Raw genomic sequence first — 10,258 nt, 5'->3', positions numbered from 1 at the left:
GGTGTTAACAAGCTTTTCCTTTGATTTGACTTGGTGACCTAGTTTTTGATCTAAGATAACCCAACATCAAATGTTTCCAATATTTTATTGAGGGTAACATTCTGACCAAGTTTCATAAAGATTAGGTCAAAATGTGTTAACAGTAAAATTGTTGACGACGGACGGACACAGGGTGATCACAAAAGCTCACCTTGAGCACTTTGTGCTCAGGTGAGCTAAACGCTAGAGTTGTCACAGGAGTGACAAATTATACCCCTACAATATGGCCTTATCACAGAACTAAGCCAATATCAAAGCAGCATTTTCTTGAGCTATGACCTAATGACCTCAAATTCAATCTCCATAGTTTCATGATCCTCCGCCTAGGTGTTCTCAAGTTGTTGTATGAAAAAGGTTTAAATGTTCCGGGTCATCCTGACCTTTGGAACTCTAAATCAATACAGGTAATCTGCTGGTCAAGACAAACCTTGTACTAAATTTTGTGTTTCTCATCCCAAGCTTCCTGAAGTTATTGTCCAAAAACCGTTTTAAAGAACCGTTATTTATTTTGTTGAACTTAACATCACACCGACACAGGATAGGTCATATGGCGACTTTCCAGTTTTAATGGTGGAGGAAGACCCCAGGTGCCCCTCCATGCATCATTTTAAAGAACCGGGTCAGTGTGACCTTGACCTGTGACGTACTGACCTCAACATCATTAGGGGTCACCTGCTGGTCATAATTAACCTCCCTAACAATTTTCATGATCCTAGGCTCAAGCATTCTCAAGTTATAATCTGAAAAACATTTCACAGTTTTGCCTTATTGTGACCTTGACCTACTGACCTCAAAGTAAAACTTGACCTGTATTTCATGATGTGACACCTGTGTACCAAACTTTATCATCCTAGGCTCAAGGTCCAAAGTTATCATTCGGAAACGGTTCAACTGTTCAAGGTCACTGTGACCTTGACCTTTGATCTATTGACCTCAAATTCAAACAACCTGTATTTTATCATGTTACACCTGTGTTACAAAAGCTATGATCCCAGGCCAAAGCGTTTGCAAGTTATCTTGACCTTTGACCTACTGACCCCAAAGTCGAACTTGACCTGTAGCTATGTACCAAAAAATATTTAAATCGGTCAAGCTTTTCATGAGTTATCATCTGGAAGCCATGAAAACCTACTTACTGAAAGACAGACAAGCTTACTACATGGTGGTATAAGAGAACATTCTCTTTAAAATCTCATGAAAAATATGAGAACTAGATGCCCACGGGCAATATGTCAAGCCCGCCAGCTGTCAAAAGGACTGGGAGTTGTGCATGACACTTCTTGTCTCATTGAGGCAAACATTTATGCCAAATAAGAGATTGCAAAAAGTTACAATATAAGTTATTTACAGTAACAACAAAGGAACGTAAAATTAAAAAAAAAAAAATTAAAAACAAAAAATATAAAAAAAATTAGAAGTCCACATAAAAATCCGCACCAACAGAGATAGGTCAAAATACACCTGAAAATTGGATGTAACATGCATGTTGTACTACAGAAAAGTGGTCTTGATTTTTCCCTACGACCAGTAATAAAAAGGTTACAAATGTAAACTATTTATAGTAACAACAAAGGAAAGTAATTCTAGGACCTTATGCATGACACTCCGTCGCATGATGATGAACAATTGTGCCAAGTTAAATCAAAATCCCTCTATGCATCAAAAAGAAATGCTCCAGACAAAGTCATTCTTGTATCTGACTTTTGACCTCTAAGTGTGACCTTGACCTTAGACCTAGGGACCTGGTTCTTCCGCATTTGTGAACATTTGTGCCAAGTTACATCAAAGTCCCTCCATGCATGAAGAAATAGAGAATCCATCATTGGTCTTCGGTTAAGATCAGAAAATCGCAACCCGAGGGCGCACCGCTCAAGTCTTAAACGAGGCTGAGCCGAGTTTAAGACTTCAGCGGTGCGCCCGAGGGTTGGGATTTCCGATCTTCACCGAACACCAATGATGGATTCTATTTCTCACTTACCACAACAGAAACAATAAAAACAAGCATAAAAATATGAAACTACTTAAAACGCGGGAAATTGGCGTCCGTAAGCAGAAGTGACATCGTGATATTTCAGTGACGCACAATAACAAAGTTCCACTTTAGTTTTGTCGTTTGTAACGTAACGGTACGTTCTTATCATAAAGTAATGAATTTTGAATCGAGAAATACACTATAAGGAACGGAGAGAAATGATAAAGGTACCTGATTTTTAATTATTTTACATAAGTAATATGAATATTCAGTGCATGAAGTAGTCCGTCACAGGAGTGTGGGATAACCCATGTGAGATAAGATTTTCCAGCATTGCTAAAAATAGAGATTTTTCTGTCCGATAAGTGAGAAGAAATGCTCCAGACAAAGTTGTCATTCTTGTATCCTTTGACCTCTAAGTGTGACCTTGACCTTAGACCTAGGGACCTGGTTCTTGCGCATGACACTCCATCTCATGATGGTGAACAATTGTGCCAAGTTACATCAAAATCCCTCCATGCATGAAGAAGAAATGCTCCGGACAAAGTCATTTTTGAATTTGACCTTTGACCTGTAAGTGTGATCTTGACCTTTGAGATAGGAACCTGGGGCTTGCGCATGACACTCCGTCTCACTGAGGTTAACATTCATACCATATATAAACAAGATTGCTCCATGCATGTCCAAATTATGGTCCGGACAAAAAAATCCGGACGGACACACGCACATACACCGAATAGACATTTGGACAACTATGTCTTCGCTTCTGCAAGCGGGCTCGACAATAACAAAACCAATGTGATAATACATTATCTCTTAAAGTAACAGAGCTTAGTCAAACACTGCTGTTCTCAAAATAAATTTAGTTTCTAAGTAAATCCTGAATTCCTATCCTTAAAAGTTTTGTTTTTTTATTCAAGTTCCCTTGTTCTTCTGTCTTTTTATATTTTCTGGTGTTTCTTTCTTGCTTTCAAGTATACTGGATTTGTTGACCTTCAATTTTGTAGCTGCCTGCTCTCAAGAAGTGAACCTGTAAAACAGAAATCAAATATTGTAAATTGATAAAAAGAGACCCCAACCAACTTTCATAAAGATCCCATGAAAAATGTGACCTATAGAGTGGTCACAAGCAAAAGTTTACCGACGCACGGACGGACGACGGACGCCGCGATATCACAAAAGCTCACCTTGTCACTATTGACAGGTGAGCTAAAAAATCAATATCTGAGAACCGCTTCCTCCGGTAACACTAAAATGTAAATAAAATTAAACCATTTGTTGATGTGATTTTTGGGAAATGTTACCTTGCATGGAAAAAATGCAATATTTTTTTATTGGGAAGTGGCCGAATATAGGCCTCTGTCATATAAGGATGAAAAGCCCTGCCGGCTAACAATTTCTGACAAGAAATCATTTTCAAAGTTTTTCTTTTCGGTGAGTTCTATATGGAATTAAATTCTATGGGTAATTTTGAAAGAGGACCACCGCATGATCATTCTGTGAAGTTTGGTGTAAATCTGCCCAGTGGTTCTGAAGATTTTTTACAAATTGTTGGCACATGACGGACATCAACTCATGTTGTCACCCAGTGACAGGTGATCGAGCTAATAACTGCTTAAATTTGCATACATGCATGTATTATATTTTATGGTTTTGTCCAGAAATGCTTTATCATCAAGAAAATGAAATGGAGTCTTTACTAAGGTCTAAACAAAATTTTGTTTCCGGTAAAATGCTAAAAAAAATTAGGGTAGGTAGGTCGGAAAAACTCTTTCTTTGGATTTTTTAAAATTATTTTTAGGGAGACTTTTTGGAAATTATTTTTGTGTCAAAAAATGAACACAAATAGTGGGGTTATGCCTCTAGGGCATCAGTAAGTTGATTTATAACATCACTGTCCATGTTTAAAGCATAAAAAGTGCAGTTTTGCAACTTTTTGTCAAAAAGTTGAAAAAAATGTTCTCAAAGACAAAGGCGGGACGGACCGTCCATTTAGGGTCGGGCCAAAAATTTATGGTAGGTCAGGATACAGGAAACAGACAATTTTTTTTTTACGCCTAATTTCCTTGGTATTTGATTCTATGCACTGACTCAATCGCAAAAATCTGTTCACACAAATACTAATTTGTATACAGTATATCTGATCATGCTTTTTGAATGATTGAAACTGCTTCCCACAGCTGCAACTATATAATAAAGAAACAGAAAGATAGAAATACCTTATGAGCCGCAAGCAAGTGGTTTCAGTCTGTCAACAAGCACTTTGGAGCAGTACAACAATACTCTGTATAATAGACCAAGATGCCTGAAAATAGTGAAAAGTGAGCAAATTCAGAAAACATGGACAACCAGCTGTTTTGAAATTTCAAAGGTCTAAGGGCTAACATCCTTTTTGCAGTTTTTTCAAATTTCATGCCAATAAGATGACCCCAATTATATCATTGGCATGGCGGGAGAAATTTGTTAAATAAAACTTTTTTTAATGAAAATAAAACAGTAGCAAATTTTGTCAAAATGTATAATGAAACGAAGTAAATGCGGTTAAAAATTTCAGTTTTGAAAAAAGAAAAGTCACTGTATGAGTAGGTTTGTTTACACGATTGACCAGCCAGAACAGCCAAACATTACTTTAACCCAGTGAATTCCAGGTACCTTTTTGACTTGGTTACTTTAACCCAGTGAATTCCAGGTACCTTTTTGACTTGGTGGTCTATGACCTTCACTTTGCTCGGTATCATTAAAAGGCAAAAACAGACTGGTAAAGCAGCTAGAAGAATCTGTTCTGCCTTCCTCAGTTTAGTATGAACACAGGAGCCAACAAAATGCTACAATTGTTTATTGGTATCTGACGGTCATGATTCATAAACGTATAACTTTAAACGTATTTGAGTATGTGTGCAGTGTACAAAATTCAGATTTGAACTAACCCATGCTGGCAACCAGATAGAAAATTTTCCAAGCCTGACACCAATTTCACATGCCTGAACTTAAAGCTGAATTTTGAACCATAAAACAACTGGTCTAGCTCATACCCTCAAAATACTTCATCATATGAGCCGTGCCATGAGAAAACCAACATAGTGGGTTTGCGACCAGCATGGATCCAGACCAGCCTGCGCATCCGCGCAGTCTGGTCAGAATCCATGCTGTTCGTTAACAGTTTCTCTAATTCCAATAGGCTTTGAAAGCGAACAGCATGGAGCCTGACCAGACTGCGCGGATGCACAGGCTGGTCTGGATCCATGCTGGTTGCAAACCCACTATGTTGGTTTTCTCATGGCACAGCTCAATTATTGTTTGGGACATGCTCGACTGGGGATTCCTAGGAGAACAGGAACTGAATGCATCAGACCAAAAACTTTTAAAAGTAATGTGAGCGGCTTCAGTTTGCATTTGCAGAGCTCAAATTTAACTTTTTTGACCAACATACTGCAAATTTTAGCATGTAGCTTTTTTTTCTTGTTGCTAAATCTGAAATCTACTTGCAAATTTAGACTTTCAATTAAGAATGTTAGAATATCCTAAAAAATCATGCTAGAACATCAATATTGTTTGCACGGTTTTCCTTGGCGTACAATTTTGTGCGTTATAACTCAAAATGACCTTCAAAGTAATTCGGAATGCATCATTGATGACGTACCTAATATTATAAATAGTGATTCAACTGTATACATGTATGAATTAGTAAGATAGCCTGCGTTCTAGATTTAATTATAAGATAGACCTCTACATTTCTTTATAATCAGTAATCCATTCAACAAAAAATGGCTAACCAAAAAAGATGTTGTGTTTTCTGTTATCCTCAAATGAAAGCGAATCTACAAACATTAACAAAAACCACAACAATTTTGACTATTATTTGTATTTGCAAATGAACTGTGTGAAATTTTTATCTTATCTTGCATTCCATGAAATTGACTTGCATTTAGCGAGTCCAAAATTTGAGCCCCGTGATTTGTGAAAGCAGGGTTTTTTCTAGCTAATTTGGGAACATACATGTAGCCTATATCCCAAAATTAGGAATTTTGATGCATAAATGTTCCAAATTGGGAAATATTTAGTCCCATAGGATATAGTAAAGATGTGTTTAAGCACTTTCTCATACACTTGTTTCACATTGTACAACTTATTTAACATACTTCCACCACAAAATTGTCTATAATTTGGTCAATATTTGTGCAATTTTGATGAAATTTTTTTCAGAATGTAGATTGGTAATTTTTGCACTCATTTTGGGAAAAATACATACTTTTTGGCATTGGGAATATAGCCAAATAACGGCTATAAAAACGGCCAAAAAAAAAAAACCCTGGAAAGTAATTTATACATCTTCTGCATGATACTAACTCTTAAATTCTTGCATTTATTGAACAGTTTGAATTCAATTCCGTCATAATTTTACAGACATAATTCTGATCAACTAATCGAGCATGCTTCAGAACTCCAGATAAGGGCTGTATTTTTGTAATTACGAACTTGTTAGGGATCAGATATGACTTTATCTTAAAATGTGGACGTATGACTATCAATACAAATTTATTTTAAAATGTGGTTGTATCAGTACGACATGAGAACAGTATTACATATATTCCAAAGAAAGATCGAGCCGAATTGCATGTCTGCGCCAAGTTGCGCTTATCAACGCTATCCCGACTGTTGACAATTTGCATGGTGTCAAATGATTGTGGAATATACGAAACAAACGCCAATAGCATAGACTCTATTAATGTAATGCATTAACACATAACTTTTTTGGACTTCAAAAATTATGCGTCATAAAAATCTGAAAAGGGGAAATAATTCTACCAAAACTGAAGGCAACCAAGATATTTTTATTTTTATATATATTTATTTGTGTCATATGAACAGATGAACCAAGTTTGAAAGAAATACCTTTACTATTTTTCAAAAAATGTTAGTTTTTATGTCGAAAGCCCGATCGGGCAATGTTACTAGCCTGTTTAAAATCTATATTTTTTTCTATAAGCCGATCCGATTCCCTATATTAAGGCCGAGCACTGCTTATCGGCAGAATCATAAGCTCAACTTAATTACTGTGTATACATGCAACGAGCCTAAGAAAAAATAATCTAAAAGGCCCATTTCAAATTGATGAATAAATAAAAATGTAAAAAATAAGAAATTTCTATGCTTTTTATGGGGTGTTTGTTTACATTCTTACTATACAATGGAAAGTTAGTTACTCACGTTTCTTAAAATGTCAACAGGTCCAACCATGCACATGCTGTACTGGAGTGCCGTCCATATTCTATTATAAAAGTAAAATAATTCCATTAATCAGTCATGCCTGCAAGTAAATTTCTTAATTTTAAAAACTCAGGATATAGGCTTAGTAACAGAGAAGTTCAAAGAATCTAAAGTACCGGAAAGGAATTAAAATACGATCTGAAAAGCGACACAAAGGTGAATCTATTCTCTCATTCCCCGAGCTGAAGAACTCGTTGGAGAATGTTTTTGTTTCCTCAAATTTTCAAAATGTCGGCGCCAGTGTAACGTGTATCCACTCTCACTCTAGATATAAAAATGTTCAAAATGTCGCCGTTTAAAAATGCTACTCAGTATTGAATAAAGCATGTTTGTATCACAAATTATATCAGTGTAGTCACGTTACCGGCTGATTAGCTTCTGACGCAACAAAATTAACAGCTTTCTTTGAATATTCTTTCGGGTCGCAGACATCTTATAGTGCGGATATTGCGTTTCGCCTACTGATCTGACGGACGCTTATTAGCATTAACGAAGACCGTGATATCCCGAATTTCATCGGGGTCGTCGCACGCCCATGGTATAAACCGGAACTCCATATTTTTTTATTTGGATAGTATGTGTTGTTTGGATACCCTCGTATGTTACCGTAGTGGGATTCGATCCCGATTTTCGTCGCTTCGCGACGAAAATCGGTAAGATCGATTCCCTATTAATATGACACACGTTCTGTGACTGTGGCACCAATGCTTCATGAATTATTTGCCCATTTTACTTAGAATTTCTGATTAGTTAAAGTTTTGAAACACTTTCACTCCATCTCTGTTAATATGAAATAAGGCAAAGCCTCAAAGCGAGCTCAAAGAAATCGGATTTAGCGAAAAATATTATGCATCATTTATTTGTCACAAAGAAACTATTCCCTACTCATAAGAATTCAGGAGAACCCATTCACTTGAAAAAGTCTGCATTTAATGTCACCATACCTGTAACAGTGAATATCATATGTTGCAAAAATTATGGGAAGCCGGTGTCACGGTGACGTCATTACCGCGTTCCCGTTTCTTTCTGCTTATTAATGACATTTTTTTCATTTTCTGGCCGATGCTTGATCTTTTAAATGAAAATTTTTTTGTTTCAAACAACTGGAAAGCATTCTTTCATTATTTCATTATTGTTGAGTGATGAATATTTTTTAGCAATTGAATGAAGTTCTGTATTCACTCCGGAAAGAAGTACTTCCTGTGAGCACCTATCCGCTAGGGTGCGCTTTTTAAAAACTTCCGACGAAACTTTTCAAATCAATCACCAAGTGTGCAAGTATACTTGCGTTACCGTAAAGCTCGATTCTCGAGTAGGCCCTTCGGGCCTGCTCTTCGAGCTCGCTATTACTTTATGGATTCGATTCAAACTTAAGATAATCTGCAACATATGACACATTAATCGTTCTAGAAATAGCTCTAGTTTCCTTGAACCACTATCCCCACATCTACATAGTCGAGCGTGTTGTCACCTGCTACAGCTCTTCTTTAATGGTTATTGTCATATTATGAGTTTAGTCAAAATAATCCGACGTTCAGATTGTTTTATATTTGTGACGGGATATTGCCCATATGAAAAACTTATCTCAATATTTCCTAGGATCGCGTCAAATTAGTTGGACTAATTAAGAGTTAGGTCCATGTTTCGGAGAAAAAAGTTCGAAAATCACCAAATCATAGAAAGACAGCATTGTTTTAGGCATACATAAAAAAATACACAGCATATAAAACATGTATATTATTCTACAAAACCATTGTCAAATTATGTGTATTGAATTCCGTAAAAGGACTGCAAGAAGGGACCACTCTTCTGGACAGTTCAGCGCCTTAAACTCACAATATTTATAAAGCTGTTACATGTCTTCGTTTTGATGCATTTGCAACAATGTACCAGTGTTTAAACTTTACATAACTAGATAAAACATCGTCGTTTTTGACAATTGTTTACATTTTTTTTTTACAAATGGCATTCTTTTTTAAAGGGGAACAACTCCTTTAGAATATTTTAATTATCCAATTCTATGGGACAGAACAGTAAAACATGTTTGGACAGATAAGTTGTTTGTCAAGATGTTGTTCGTTTACTAAAAAAAAATCTGTTGTTTTGTGATATACTGCTAAACCTTAAGATGACCTGTCAACCGTTTGTACCTATCACTTTTTTAAGGAAAAGGGAAGATAGAGAAACAGGCTGCGTCTTTCTGTCCGTCCGTCACATTTACTTTCTTATCCACCACTCTGCCATCCATCAAGGAATTTTAAAACTATTTGGCATAAACGTTGCCCATATATAGACGATGCTTCAAATGCAAGACCCAGATCCTTAGCTCCAACTTCATGGTCACATTCGTTTGAGGTCGAAGTGTCGATTTGCCTTGTGCTTTGTGTTTTATCCTTAAGTGTCATTTGTCAAGGTAATTTGAATGTTCCCTACGAGACACCCAGATCCCTAGCTGTATCAGAGGTCAAGGTCACGCTTAGAGGTAAAATATTTTTGGTCATGTTTGATATGCATGGACGGATATTCAAATAACGTAGCACGAACACGCACCATAACAAAAAGACATGTTGGCCCGCAAAACCGAAACCTATAGCTTGAACGTCAAGGTCGCACTTGGCGATGAAATATTTTTTGGTAAGTTTTTGTCCAGTCTGTGACTTTGTATGCATGATGTACATCCAAAGAATAATGTGGCATAAATATTCATCAGTTCAAGACGGCGTGCTATGTGCAATACCCAGACCCCTATCTTAAAGGTTAAGGTCTAAGACACCCAAGTTAACTTTCCATTTTTTTTTTTGCTTGGAAGCTGTTGATCAGTATATGACTGTATATAGTGGTAAAGGTGTTTATAGTAGCGAACTGTTTAGTCAATATTCATTCCTGCGTATTCATAAGGTGTTCTCATAAGGAGGAGGTGAAGAAAACAACAACAACATCAATACACTCAACGTAATCGTCTACATATAACACTTGGGT

At 36.5% G+C, this 10,258-nt stretch overlaps 1 long non-coding RNA gene across 2 annotated transcripts; it reads right to left on the bottom strand.

Moving 5' to 3' along the window:
• Nucleotides 1–1,804: 1,804 nt before the first annotated feature.
• Nucleotides 1,805–7,946, bottom strand: LOC128548955 (uncharacterized). Of its 2 annotated transcripts, XR_008367377.1 has the most exons (4): nt 7,396–7,946; nt 7,220–7,280; nt 4,231–4,316; nt 1,805–3,041 (listed from the first exon to the last, which is right to left on the bottom strand). It is a non-coding gene; the product is annotated as an uncharacterized LOC128548955 (long non-coding RNA). The 2 variants fall into 2 exon arrangements; XR_008367376.1 differs by having other exon boundaries at nt 1,806–3,041; nt 7,220–7,946.
• Between the last annotated feature and the right edge of the window lie 2,312 nt (nt 7,947–10,258).

This window comes from Mercenaria mercenaria, chromosome 15 (assembly GCF_021730395.1).
Source record: "Mercenaria mercenaria strain notata chromosome 15, MADL_Memer_1, whole genome shotgun sequence".
Lineage (NCBI taxonomy): Eukaryota > Metazoa > Mollusca > Bivalvia > Venerida > Veneridae > Mercenaria > Mercenaria mercenaria.
This window is presented reverse-complemented; position numbering and strand designations above follow the sequence as displayed.